At 35.2% G+C, this 12,688-nt stretch overlaps 1 protein-coding gene across 1 annotated transcript in view; it reads right to left on the bottom strand.

The window, feature by feature from the left end:
- GALNT13 (polypeptide N-acetylgalactosaminyltransferase 13) overlaps window positions 1-12,688 on the bottom strand; it is a 544,197-nt gene that overhangs the window by 470,344 nt on the left and 61,165 nt on the right. The window lies entirely within an intron of this gene.

Consider the following 12,688-nt stretch of genomic DNA (forward strand, 5'->3'; position numbering starts at 1 on the left):
CAGCAATGTCCACAATAGCCAAACTGTGGAAAGAGCCAAGATGTCCATCAACAGATGAATGGATAAAGAAGGTGTGGTATATATATACAATGGAATATTATGCAGCCATCAAAAAAGAAATCTTGCCATTTGCAATGATGTGGATGGAACTGGAGGGTATTATGCTGTGGAAATAAGTCAATCTGAGAAAGACATGTATCATATGATCTCACTGATATGAGGAATTCTTTATCTCAGGAAACAAACTGAGTGTTGCTGGAGTGGTGGGAGGGATGGGATGGCTGGGTGATAGACATTGGGGAGGGTATGTGCTATGGTGAGCCCTGTGAATTGTGTAAAACTGTTGAATCTCAGACCTGTACCTCTGAAACAAATAATACATTATATGTTAAAAAAAAAAAAAAAAAGAAGAAGAAGATAGCAGGAAGGGAAGAATGAAGTGGGGGAATTGGAGGGGGAGAAGAACCATGAGAGACTATGGACTATGAAAAACAAACTGAGGATTCTAGAGGGGAGGGGGTTGGGGGGATGTGTTAGCCTGGTGATGGGTATTACAGAGGGCACATTCTGCATGGAGCACTGGGTGTTATATGCAAACAATGAATCATGGAACACTACATCAAAAACTAATGTAATGTATGGTGATTAACATAACATAATAAAATTAAATTAAATTTTAAAAAATGTAAAAAAAAAAAAGAAAAAGAAAATATGGGATTCTACCCTGTCCATTCTTGAACACTGCACATTTTTCTTTCCTGTAGCAAGAACCCCAAGGCAACCTGACTAGTATACCTCTAGGTAACAGCCCAGCCAAAAAGGGTACTAGCATATTCAAACTTAATTCTGTTTGTATCAACATGGTCCTAGAAAATGAGGATAATAAGCTCTTGGCTGTGTATACTACTAACTGAATCCCCCTATAATGGCCCATGTGGGCCAACAGGGAAGGTATTTGTAATGTTTGTAAAACTGTCTTTTTCCTACTTACATTTAACTCTTCCATATGAAAGGTCTCAATCAGAGTAAGAGATGATTGACAAAAAGAGATGAGGTCGTATTTATTGAGCTAAGACACACCATATTTCATGGCTTTGTAGGGAGACTGTAATCTTGACACCTTGGGAGAAAACAGATTGTATCCCAATAAATGGAGGAAAGGGGTGGTGTCAGTTCTCCCTGTCACCTAGATCCAGCATTAGAGCCTGGCAAAATCATTGCAGGGCCTGCCTGAATGAAACAACTCCTGTGGCTGCCAGTCTGACTACCATTTCATTTGTCACCTAAACTGATAATTTCTGAAGAGAAGTGATTTATAGTCTTTTGTAGGTTCAAATTTTAATATAAACATATATTACTTTCAGAAGAAAATTATTACCTTAATTATAAAAAGGAAAGTATTCCTTTAATTTATCCTACAGTTATAACTGGGTGTCTACAAAGATGCCAACAATGTGCTAGGCACTAAACATAAAAGATGTAAAAAGACATAAGCCCTGCCTTCTGGTTTGGGGTCCAGTAGGAGAGACAGAGGAATACTGGAGTAGAGGTAAGAAAGGAGATACATGAAACATTAGGAATGATTCCAAAATGTGAAACTCTTTTTAAAGTAGTTATTATATATAATTATTAATGTTGGGACAATGCAACAACAGACAAAATAATTGAGCATGTAGAGATTGAAAGAAGAGTGAAGTTTTATAGAGTGTTTATAAGGCAGATGCCACTTCTCAAGACTGTTTGTTATACATCGGTCTTTGTAGTCACAATTGTATAAACGAATATGCATTCTATGAAGATGCCATGAATGACAAAGCCTAAACTATATGTTAATAGGCAATAGATTATCATTAAAATATACTGAAATTAAGTCTTCATGAAGAAGGCTTATAAAAAGCTATTTATGACTCTCAAAAAGATAATGAAATTAAGTAGTTTTAAAAAATGTATTCAACCTAAAAATTGCTCACCATTTATTTGTTTTAGGTATTTATTGACAGCTCAGTATTCATCTTATAAAATGGCATACCAGTAGTTTAAGCTTGTTCATTAATAGTTACCAAGACGGGAAAACATAAATCCAAAATGTTCAACTGGATATAAAACCTAGAGATTTAAGACAACAGTAGAGCATTTAGACAGTTCCCAATAGACATCTGCCAGTGAGCTGGCCATCTTCTGTCATAAATCACATGATTAAAACCATTGAGACATCAAACCATTAGAAAATCTTAACCTCAGCTTCCGAGCTGGCCTTAAAGCTTTTGAATTCTTCATAACAAAACATGTAAGGAATGAATTACAAGTGTTGCTTATTTGAAATGTGGAGTGTAACGGCTATTTCTTGTCTAGGCTTTCTTTCCAAAGCATTTATTTGTAGAAGACAATGAAAAATAATATTAAATTATCTTTTTAAAATTATATCAGAATCACTCTGCTCCAGCTGGCAATTAGTAGGAGACAAAAAGAAAGTAAAGTCAAAGAAAAGCCCAGAACCCTAGTACACAAAAGGCAGCACAAAGGTGAGGATGCAGAAGGGATTTAGCCACAAAAAACCCTAGAAGTAAAATTGGTTAGCGCTCCTTTCCAAATTTTTATCATATAGATGCACAAACTTAAATAAAATTTTATTTGCCTGCTTGAATATTTTAATATACTGATTTTTTTACCTTAATGATACCTGAAAGAAATGCATACACTTCCCCAAAATAGAGTTCGGAAGTATTAACAGGTAAAATATTCAAAATCCTCCACTCAAAAAATAAAAAATAAAAAATAAAGCCCACCTTAATAAAGCTACTATATATTTATTACCTTGATTTGCAGCTTGAGTTTATGTTTTTTATTTCCTGTAACCTTCTTGGTGAAGTTATTAATCATAAATTAAGTGCCTTAAAAGACAGGCAATTAGAGGGAAGAAGTAAATAAAGAATTAAAAATCAGAATATTGATTAATTAGTCCCCAATTAACAGTAAAGTAAATTATTATATATTCAAAGAATGAAAATTCATATTTTTATTAGCAAAGCAATCTTGTCATAAGATTGTTAATGACTGTAACTTGTTTATCAATATAAAGCAATCTAATATAATGGAGTATATAATCCAGTAATACAAAACATAGAAACATTATAAACTAAGGAAATTTTCCAAAAATACATGAGAAAGGGAAAGATATAATACAAGATTTAAAAGTTGAACAGGGATTACCATTATATGTACATGCAAATGAACAACCAACCCAAAAACAAGGCAACATTTTCCCTGTTGTCTGGGAAAACTACTAATTAATTCAATTAAGGATTATGCTAATTAAAGAACTGTCTGTACATTAAAATTAAATACTGTTTTTGACAAAATATATTTTAGGATGAAATGTGTCCTTTTATACTTTGTGGGTGGAAATATAAAATGATAACTTCTTTGGAAAGAAATGTGGTTTATTAAAAGTAAATATGATTTTTTACCTATTTTCTTAAAAATAATCATATACTTTGAGGGCGCCTGGGTGGCTCAGTTGGTTAAGCGACTGCCTTCGGCTCAGGTCATGATCCTGGAGTCCCGGGATCGAGTCCCACATCAGGCTCCCTGTTCAGCAGGGAGTCTGCTTCTCCCTCTGACCCTCCTCCCTCTCATGCTCTCTGTCTCTCATTCTCTCTTTCGCAAATAAATAAAAAAATTTAAAAAAAAATCATATACTTTGAAACAATAATTTCTCTACTAGAAAACCCTCTGTAAAATCATATACTTTGAAACAATGATTTCTCTACTGGAAAACTCTCTGTAAAAAACCCATATTAGAGAAGATGACAGAGTAGTAGGGGGACCCTGGGCTTGCCTCATCCCTCAAACACAGCTAGGTCAACATCAAATCATTTTGAACAACAAGGAAATCGATCTGAGGATTAAGAAAACAATCTGCACAACGGGAGGGAGAGAACGAGGCAGAAGCAAGGTTCAGAGATGTGAATTGAGGGAGAGAAAAGCCTCAGTGCCATGGAGGGGAAGCCTTTTCATAGAGAGAAGTCAGAGAGAGAATGGGAGAGAGAGCGGCACACAGGGTTCTCACAAGGTGCTGTGGGTGTAGGGATCCCCTGAGTCACACTGGGAGAGAATGGTCCCCTTCCTGGAGTACATTTGGAAGAGGGTATATTGCCATGTAGTTTTTAATTTTTTCTTTAATTTCCTCATCGCCCGTTCAGTTATGCCCAAGTTAGGGGCATAAATATTTACAATTGTTAGATCTTCCATAAATTTCAATAAAATCCGTATCACAGGAGTCCCAGAAGAAGAAGAGTAGGAAAAAGGAGCAAAAGGTTTATTTGAGCAAATCACAACTGGGAACTTCCCTAATCTGGGGAAGGAAACAGGCATTCAAGTCCAAGAGGCACAAAGAACTCCCTTCAAAATCAACAAAAACAGGACAGCACCAAGACATATCATAGTGAAACTTGCAAAATACAAAGAAATAGAGATCATTCTGAAAGCTAGGCACAAAAAGTCCTTAACCTATAAGGGTAGACACAGAAGGTTAGCAGCAAGCCTGTCCACAGAAAATTGGCAGGCCAGAAGACAGTAGCATGATATATTCAACATGTTAAATGGGAAGAATATGCAGCCAAGAATACTATATATGCAGCAAGGCTGTCATTCAGAGTAGAAGGAGAGATAAAGAGTTTCCAAGACAGGCAAAAACTAAAGGGGTTCATGAATACTAAACACTAAGTTCGGCAAGAAATACTAAAGCAGACCCTTGAGTGGGAAAGAGAGACCAAAAGCAACACAGACCAGAAAGGAACAGAGACAATCTACAGGAACAGGGTGGTTATAGGTAATATAATGGTACTATATTCATATCTATCAATAATTACTCTGAATGTAAATGGAATGGATGCTCCAATCAAAAGATATGGGGTATCAGAATGGTTGAAAAAACAAGACCCATCAATTCTCTGCTTACAAGAGACTCATTTTTGACCCAAAGACATCTCCAGATTGAAAGGTAGGGGTGGAGAACCATCTATCATGTTAATAGACATCAAAAGAAAGTTGGAGTAACCATACTTATATAAGACAAACTAGATTTTAAACCAAAGACTATAATAAGAGATGAAGAAGGACACTATATCATAAGAAAGGGGTCTATCCAACAAGAAGATCTAACAATTGTAAATATTTATGCCCCCAACTTGGGAGCAGCCAGATATATAAATCAATTGATAACAAACTTAAAGAAACTCATTGATAATAATACCATAATAGTAGGGGATTTTAACATCCCACTCACAGCAATGGACAGATCATCTAAGCAGAAGATCAACAAGGAAACAATGGCTTTGAATGACAAACAGGTCCAGATGGACTTAACAGATATATTCAGAACATTTCATCCTAAAGCAGCAGAATACACAGTCTTTTTGGGTGCAATTAGAACATTCTCCAGAATGGATCACATTCTGGGCCACAAATCAGGCCTCAACAAGTACAAAAAAATTAAGATCATACCATGCACATTTTTAGACCACAACACTATAAAACTTGAAGTCAACTACAAGAAAAAATTTGGGAAGACCACAAATATATAGAGGTTAAAGAACATCCTACTAAAGAATGAATGGGTAATGAGGAAATTAAAGAAGAAATTAAAAAAATACATGGAAGCAAATGAAAATGAAAATATGACAGTCCAAAACCTTTGGGACCCACCAAAGTTGATCCTAAGAGGGAAAGGTATAGCAATATAGGCCTTCCTCAAGAAGCAAGAAAAGTCTCAAATACACAACCTAACCTTACACCTAAAGGAGCTGGAAAAAGAACAGCAAACAAAGCCAAAATCTAGTAGAAGGGAAATAATGAAGATTAGAGAAGAAATAAATAATATAGAAATCAAAAAAGCAGTAAAACAGATGAATGAAACTAGGAGCTGCTTTTTTGAAAGAATTAACAAAACTGATAAACCTCTACCCAGAGTTACCAAAAAGAAAAGAGAAAGGACCCAAATAAATAAAATCACAAATGAAAGAAGAGAGATCACAAACAACACCATAGAAATACAAACAATTATAAAAGAATATTATGAGCAATTATATGCCAACAAATTGGGCAATCTGGAAGAAATGGATAAATACCTAGAAACATATAAACTACCAAAACTGAAACAGTAAGAAATAGAAAATTTGAACAGACCCCATGACCAGTAAAGAAATTGAGTCAGTAATCAAAAATCTCCCAACAAACAAGAGTCCAGGGCCAGGGCCAGATGGCTTCCCAAGGGAATTCTACCAGATATTTAAGGAAGAATTAATTTCTATTCTTCTGAAGCTATTGCAAAAAAATAGAAATGAAAGGAAAACTAATTCACTCTATGAGGCCTTGATCCCAAAAAGACAAAGACCCCACTAAAAAGGAGCATTACAGACCAGCATCCCTGATGAACACGGATACAAAAATTCTCAACAAGATATTAGCAAATTGAATCCAACAGTACATTGAAAGGATTATTCACCATGATCAAGTGGGATTTATTCCTGGGCTGCAGGGTGGTTCAATATCCACAAATCAATCAACATGATACACCACATTAATGAAAGAAAGGATAAGAACCATATGATCCTCTCAATAGATGCAGAAAAAGCATTTGACAAAACACAGAATCCTTTCTTGATAAAAAAAACCCTCAAGAAAATAGGGATAGAAGAAATATACCTCAACATCGTAAAGGCCTATATGAAAGATCCACAGCGAATATCATCCTTAATGGGGAAAATATGAGAGCTTTTCCTCTATGGTCAGGAACAAGACAGGGATGTCCACTCTCATCACTGTTGTTCAACTCAGTACTAGAAGTCCTAGTCTCAGCAATCAGAAAACAAAAAGAAATAAAAGGCATGCAAATCTGGAAGGAAGAAGTCAAACTTTCATGCTTCACAGATGACATGATATCCTATGTAGAAAAGAGAAAGGATCCAAATTTTGAGTAGAGAAAAATTGCTAGAACTGATACATGAATTTAGCAAAGTGGCAAGATATAAAATCAATGTACAGAAATCTGTTGCACTTCTATACACCAATAATGAAGCAGCAGAAAGAGAAATCAAGGAATTGATCCCATGTACAATTGCCCCAAAAAACATAAGATACCTAGGAATAAACCTAACCAAAGAGGTAAAAGATCTGTATGCTGAAAGTTATAGAACACTTACGAAAGAAATTGAAAAAGACACAAAGAAATGGAAAAACATTTCATGCTCATGGATTAGAAAAACAGATATATCTAAAATGTCTACACTACCCAAAGCAATCTACACATTCAATACAATCATGATCAAAATAACACCAGCAGTTTTCACAGAACTAGAACAAACAATCCTAAAACTTGTATGGAACCATAAAAGAACCTGAATAGCCAAAGTAGTTGAAAAAGAAAAGAAAAGCAGGAGGCATCATGATCCCAGACTTCAGACTGTATTACAAAGCTGTAATCATCAAGAGAGTATGGTACTGGCACAAAAACAGTCACATAGATCAATGGAACAGAATAGAGAAACCAGAAATGGACCCATAACTATATGGTCAACTAATCTTTGACAAAGCAGGAAAGAATATCCAATGGAAAAAAGGCAGTCTCTTCAACAAATGGTGTTGGGAAAACTGAACAGCCACATGCAAAAGCATGAAACTAGACCACTTTCTTATACCATACACAAAAATAAATTCAAAATGGATGAAAGACCTAAATGTGAAACAGAAAACCATCAAAATCCTAGTGGAGAAAGCAAGCAGCAATCTCTTTGACCTTAGCCGTAGCAACTTCTTACTAGACACATCACCAGAGGCAAGGGAAACAAAACCAAAAATGAACTATTGGGACCTCATCAAGATAAAAGGCTTCCGCACAGTGAAGAAAACAATCAACAGAACTAAAACTCAACCGACAGAATGGAAGAAGATATTTGCAAATGACATATCAGCTAAAGGGCTAGTATCCAGAATCTATAAGGAACTCATCAAAATCAACACCCCAAAAATAAATAATCCCGTTAAGAAATGGACAGAAGACATGAGCACACATTTCTCCAAAGAAGACATACAAATAGCTAACAGATAATATAAAAAAATGCTCAACATTACTCATGATCATGGAAATACAAATTAAAACCAGGATGAGATACCACCTTACACCTGTCAGAATGGCTATAATTAACAACTCATGAAAAAACAGATGTTGGTTGAGGATGCAGAGAAAAGGGAACCCTCTTACATTGCTGGCAGGAATGCAAACTGGTGTAGCCACTCTGGAATACAATATGGAGGTTCCTCAAAAAGTTAAAAATAGAACTACCCTAGGACCCAGCAACTACACTACTAGGTATTTATCCAAAGGATACAAAAATGCTGATTCAAAGGGGCATATGCACCCCAATGTTTATAGCAGCACTATCAATGATAGCCAAATTATGGAAGGGGCCCAAATGTCCATCGACTGATGAAGAGATAAAGAAGTGGTACACACACACACACACATACACACAATGGAATATTAGCCATCAAAAAGAATGAAATCTTGCCATTTGCAACAACATGGATAAAACTAGAGTATATTATGCTAAGTGAAATAAGTCAGTCAGAGAAAGATAAATATCATATGATTTCACTCATATGTGGAATTTAAGAAACAAAACAGATGAACATAGGGGAAGGGAAGGAAAAATAAAGTAAGACAAAAACAGAGAGGGAGGCAAACCACAAGAGACTCTTAACTATAGAGAACAAACTGAGGGTTGCTGGAGGGGAGGTGGTTGGGGGGATGGGCTAGATATGTGATGGGTATTAAAGAGGGCACTTGTTGGGATGAGCACTGGGTGTTATAGGTAGATGATAAATCACTAAATTCTACTCCTGAAACCAATACTATACTATATGTTAACTAACTTGAATTTAAATTTTAAAAAACAAATAAGTAAAAAATAAAAACCCCATATTAAAGGCTTTATACATGGAAATGGTATGAGGGCATTATTTATTTAAAAGAGTTCAAAATAGATACATAACTAATTGATAGCATATTATGCTGCTATTAGAAATTTATGCAATTTTGTAGTAACATGAAAAAAGCTTATAAGATACTATAAAATTCAACAAACATACACAGTTGTTTATACACTATAATCACAACTATTGCTTTACTTATTTTTATAAAAGTACTAGAAAGAATAGGTGGGAATGTGTGGGGTTTTTTGTTTTTCAATTCTTCCTATTATTTTTTCTAATTTTCAAATTATCCAGAAATAGCATATATTATCTGAATTATGAGAAATATATGTTTTATTTGAAAGCAAGTAAGAAAAGCACCATGTAATGGTGATAAAGAATAAAATCCTTAGTTATGTGACACTTGTGCACGTGCATATGTGAGTACATGGGCACACACACAGTTATGATGAAGTGTAACAAATAGTATCAGACTCAAAGGATTGTCAAAAGTTGTTCACAAAACAGAGTAAATGAGAATGAAAAGGAGGGCAGACCTTATCGTTAAAATAATGGCTGATTTATGGGGCACCTGGGTATCTCAGTTGGTTACATATCTGACTCTTTTTTTTTTTTTTAAGATTTTATTTATTTATTCATGAGAGACAGAGACAGAGAGAGAGAGGCAGAGGGAGAAGCAGGCTCCCAAGGAGCAGGAAGCCCGATGCGGGACTCGATCCCAGGACCCTGAGATCATGACCTGAGCCTAAGGCAGACACTTAACCATCTGAGCCACCCAGGCGCCCACATGTCTGACTCTTGATTTCATCTCAGGTCATGATCTGAGGATCTTGGGATTGAGCCCCATGTGGGGGTGGGGCATGCTCAGTGGGGACTCTGTTTGAGATTCTCTCTCTCCTCTCCCTCTGCCCTTCCCCACCCTCTCCTAAAATAAACGAATAAATTTTTTAGTTAATTAAAAATTTAAAAATACAATAAAGTCTGATATAAGTATTCTGTTTTCAGATTTTTCTCTCGTTTCCAAAAGTCTCCAGTGTTACAGAATCTATGTGACTTTGGAAAGATAATAGTTTACACCCATGTCAAATTCTATTAAAACTCTACATTCTTTTCAAGAAATTGGCTAACTTTCCAAACCTGGAGTCTCATGCAAGATTCAGGAGCTATCTTTTCTGGTTGCATTTGTGGTTTTTGTTCCAAATAAATACCTTCCCAAAACCATCAGGACCAGTATTTAAAAGCAGTCATTGAAATTAGGGAAGACTACTTCACTTCCTATCACTGTCACTGTTGCAGCCTACATTTCATCAAATCCAATTCAGTTTTTACAGAAGAAACAACACGAATGAACTGTACATGTCACTTACGTAAAGAAATTTTAATATATTAAAGACATACCTACTTGAACCCCAAAGGGTTCTTCCTTTCTATATGATTTAGATTAAAATGGCATACTAAATGAAGTACCTGAGAACTACAGTGATTGCTGCTACAGAAGAACATGGTCTCCTATCAATAGTATACTGTAATCTGAAAAAATCATTATTGAGTTAATAACAAAAAGAATTAGATTCGAAAATCAAATTACTATGAGCAAAAACAACCTCCCTGTTAAAAGAAGGCACCCTATTATTTGTTTTTATTCAGACAAAAGAAAAATTTAAAAAGAAGATGTAGTGTATAAGAAATATAATCTATCCTATAGTCTGTTTTTAAAGGTCTAATCTAAAAATGCTATTTTAAATCACCTTAATTCTCATTTTAATGCAATAATTAAATAATATTATGTCTCTGGGTCACGAAAAATTGTATGTCCATTTATCACTTGTGCCATTCATTGCCAATTAAATCAACTTCTGGATACAATTTTTCTTTCACTATTATTTACCAGAAATGAGCTATGGGGAATATGGTGGTAGGCTGGGGAACAGAGTGGGGCAGGACAGAAATGACTATCACCATACTCAATTTTACCTCAACTGTTAGATTTCTTTTCTAGAAGTGAGATCTTTATAGTTTACATTAGAGCAGTGAGAAACAAATTATTAATAGACAGTTTTTCTTATTACAGTTTATTTTTGAGTCAAGGTTCAAATTCCAAAAGCAAAAACTCATAAATTTTCTGCAAAGCTTTTATAGTTTTATACATCAAATAGCAAAAGTATAAAGCTTCAAGATCAATAACATCTGATTTGTCCAAGGAAAGGCTCCACTATATGCGGCTAAATTGTTACAATGTTTTCTTTTGATTTTGATAAGCATAGTTAAATACATTCTAACCACTGATTGATATCCAAACAAATCAGTAAGTATACTCCATTCCAAAATCTCTTATCTATTAATTTCAGTGGAATAAAACAGTGCACAAACTGAGAAAGAAAATGCTGGTATGATTCCTCTCCTGCAAAAAACCATAATTAGTATAAAAATTCTTAGATTTCCCACATCCATTCAGCTCCACCCCAGCAGAAGAGCAATCAACATTTTATTTTTCTTTTTGCTTCACATTTCTGGCAGATACCTACAAAGGCAGCAATCTGAGTCAATGAAACCTATAGTGATGCACTGGATATTTTTCTTTATGCCATTTTTAATTCCTGGTTAATCTCTGTCTTCTCATTTTATGAAATTATATTTCTCTTTGATCATACTTAAGTCATGTTTCTCTTCATCACATTTTTTTTTATATTCCTTCTTCATTTATCTCATTTCCTCTCTATATTCTCCCTATTTTCACTTATAAAAGTCACTAGCCAGGATTTTTCTTTTCAATTTGCAATTGGCTCTGTAGGATATATTTGTCAGTTGTCTCTCCCATTCTTTCCCCAACTTCCCTGTATTTTCTTTCTCTTCTTTGGAGCAACATCATATCTCCTGGCCATCCCAATATTCCTCCATTATCTCCACCTACCATTTTACAGAAGCTCCTTTTCTCTTAACCCAAACCTGAATGCACATTCTTTTTTTCTTTTCTTTTCTTTTTTTTTTTTGAGAGAGAGAGCGTGCGAATGCGAACAGGGGGAGGGACAGATAGAGGGAGAGAGAAAATCCTCAAGCAGACTCCCCACTGAGCACAGAACCTGCCACAGGGATTAATCCCAGGACCCCTGATCCCATCACCTGAGCCGAAATCAAGAATCGGACATCTAACCAACTGAGCCACCCAGATGCTCCCTGAATGCATATTCTAAGTTCTCTCTTCATGCCAAACCAAAATGATAATTGTTGACACCTAAGAAAGACTGTGCTTATAGTCATATGCCAGTTCTGAGATATTGAAGGGAATAAATAATAGCAAAGGTATCACAACAATAAATGTTTGTATCAAAGAGCCAGAAATATAAAAAGTGTTGCGTTGTTGTTATTTTTCTAAAAACCCACCACTATATAGTACAGTTAGGGGTATTACACAGACTTTGATTCAAGTCCCACCTCTACCACCCTTTCATTTGGAGATATTGGAGAGATTAATTTCCCTGCTAAACTCAGTTGTTCTCATGTTTACAAAGTGGCAATGAGAGCAATACCTACTTGTGAGGTCATGGTAAAGATTATATATATAAAATGAGAATCATAAGAACTGGCACATAGTAACTAACCAATACATATTAGCCATTGCTATCACTGTGATCAATAGTATGATGAGCAAAATAATTTAATACAACTTGAAAAGAGAAAAACGTTTAAGAGTCATTCA

This window comes from Mirounga leonina, unplaced genomic scaffold (assembly GCF_011800145.1).
Source record: "Mirounga leonina isolate KUSES-001 unplaced genomic scaffold, KU_Mleo_1.0 Mir_151, whole genome shotgun sequence".
NCBI classification, from domain to species: Eukaryota; Metazoa; Chordata; class Mammalia; order Carnivora; family Phocidae; genus Mirounga; species Mirounga leonina.